At 40.9% G+C, this 2,615-nt stretch overlaps 1 protein-coding gene across 1 annotated transcript in view; it reads left to right on the forward strand.

Moving 5' to 3' along the window:
• The first annotated feature begins 888 nt into the window (after positions 1 to 888).
• The window catches only part of emp2 (epithelial membrane protein 2), a 9,927-nt gene continuing 8,200 nt past the window's right edge, over positions 889 to 2,615 (forward strand). Inside the window, exon 1 of the mRNA XM_008330111.3 lies at positions 889 to 1,136. The gene's annotated coding sequence lies outside the window, so the exon portion shown is untranslated. The remainder of the gene's footprint in view (positions 1,137 to 2,615) is intronic.

The following is a 2,615-nucleotide window of genomic DNA, read 5'->3' on the forward strand; positions in this document are numbered from 1 at the left end:
CTCTAGTTCTTTTTGGGCTTTCGTTCAACTCTTCTTGCTTTCCTCCTCATGACTTTTTAATGGCCTTTCTAATCTTTTTAATTTCCCTCTGTCTCCTGCCCCGTGTGACTCCTGTTGTTTGTTTTCCATCTCCTTTTCTGTCGATCTGACACAGACTGTCTGTTTGGAAGGAAACAGACCTTCAAACCTCTCCTCCGACTCCACTGATGACTTTTATAGGCACTTTCCCGCCGAGCTTTAAACCTATCCCCTCATGGGTCACTAATGCACACTCCATTTCCTCTGTAGTTGGGAGAACATTCTCGGGGCTAATGCTTTTCTCAGCCCCTGACCTTCAACTTCACCACCTCAAAAAAGTCTTACCATAACACTACCAGTGATCCAAAAATCTTGAAACCGCAGGCATGAAGCCCACTGAGACTGGAACAACCGTCAGATTGTTACAACTTTTAGTGCAAAATGTTCAAGTTTCTAAAATTTGCCTGTGCAGACAGAGTGGCCGTGTCTGACTTTTAAAAATCCTCTGGACGTCACAAATATTAATACCCTTTAACTGTTATTTAGAGATTTAAATGTACAATCGTTTTTGGTCCACCTCCCATTTCATGGATGTTGAGACCAGTTGTTGTCCTTTAGGTTGAATTACTGTCACCAACAAGGTTTTCAACACAGGTTTCCAGACCACTTTAAGAAGAGAAAATACAAGTAGAGGGCAGTGTTGCTGAGGAAGTATATATATATATATATAATGTACAAATGTGTGCATACCATCCTCTCCCAGGGTCTTAAGCCTTAAACACACAGACATATATACACAGTTTATCCCAGCAAATTAAATCCGAGACCACACCCATCTGGAACTCGGCCCTCCCACGCGCGCTCCCGGCCGACGCACGGACGCGCCAACGTGCATTTCCAAACTTTTCCCCCCCTTATTTTAACACCGCTACAGTGAGACCTCCAGCTCCCAGCTTTCTGGCAATTGCCTACCGTTTTCCCTTCTTTTCTTTTTTTTTGCTGATTTAATGCTACTTTTTTTTGTTGCATTTTTAAATCCCACTTCACACAGCTTTTCCATCCTGATCCTCCAAGTCTCATCTTGATCTCCACGCAGCGGTATTTTCGCTCCAAACTCGGTGAGTTAACCTGACATTTGTAGTTGGTTCTTATTTTAACGCCTTCATTTATTCACGTTACATTTTTTTAAAAAACGTATTCACACCATTATTATAACTTTTAGTGGACCGGACTAGAGGCGCGTTTTCATCCCAGATGTCCGTCTGTCAGGATCATTTTAAATATGCCAAACATATTTAAAACAATATGATCGAGGATGTGAGATTGTTTTCTCATTTTATTTTTATTTTAAAGTAAATTTAATGGAGTATTTAATTCAGTTTACCGCTCATGCCTTTTGCCCGTGAGTATTTTTTTGACACGGATCTTAATTCCGCTTCTCGCTCCAACTCTTCGTTGTACGTTGGAAATGAAAGGGGCGTTGTCAGTGTGTGCGTGTCTCTGTTACTGCCATTAATTTCTCTGTGCACTGAATTACACTGAATGTGTTGTGCTCTGCGAATATATTAAATATATATATCCTCACAAGAAACTCTGTTTGACACCATTTGCTTACATTATACATTTTACATTTTTTGAATTTTACTTTCCTGGAATATTTTGTTTTTGTTTGTTATAAATAAATATCTAGTGTATTACGGATGTTTTTTAATAGTTATCGGAATCGTTGTCACAATCAGGACACCTCAGAGATTGGATTGAATAATCAGACTAATTACATGCATCACCTGTTTACAATTGTGTACAATATATAGATGTGTATTTCCCTATTTAGGTTTTGCATTGTGGACTGAGTTGCACTTTTAAAGAAGCAGTGCGACTCCCTTCCTCTCTGTGCGCCCCCGCGTGGCCAAACACGATGAAACGCCGTAAAAATCAACTGTTTTGCATTTGGAACGTGACATTTGGCAGGAAGTGCATTTTGTCTGGCAGGAGCGGTCGTGTGATTATGATTCTTTTAAATGCAGGTAAATGTTTAAAGTAAATCTGAATGGTTATTGCCAGCTGAGGTGATAACGTTAGAGAGGAGCGATATTCATATGAGGACTTAGATTTTCTCATCCATGTGTCGTTACTCAGTAATGTCTAATTAGTAAAGTATCTTAAGCATTTGCACAAACTCACAGAATCAAATCCATCATTCAAATGTTGTTATCCATTACTAGGTACCTCCTAATCCTAGGCTCCACCTAAACGCCGTCCACGTCTACGCCCTAACACAAACCACAGACTGAGAAATGAGGTTCTGCCTCATCAGGACTGGCTTTACTGCTAATTAGCACAACTGGTGCTAAAAGAAAATCACCACCAACACCAGAAATGGTTGTAAATACCTACACACGTGTGTGTGTGTGTGTGTGTGTGTTCATGACGCATGAAAGGAGTCACACGGAACTCTTTAGACCCAGCGGGACGTGGTATATGTCTGTGAATTTGAGTGCACGTGTCTGTTTTGCTGCTACCTGGATTGTTAGGGTTTAGAACCCTCCACCCCCCACCCCCCAAACACAGACCCACACACACACACACAATCATAG

Source organism: Cynoglossus semilaevis, chromosome 17 (genome assembly GCF_000523025.1).
Source record: "Cynoglossus semilaevis isolate Cse_v1.0 chromosome 17, Cse_v1.0, whole genome shotgun sequence".
NCBI classification, from domain to species: Eukaryota; Metazoa; Chordata; class Actinopteri; order Pleuronectiformes; family Cynoglossidae; genus Cynoglossus; species Cynoglossus semilaevis.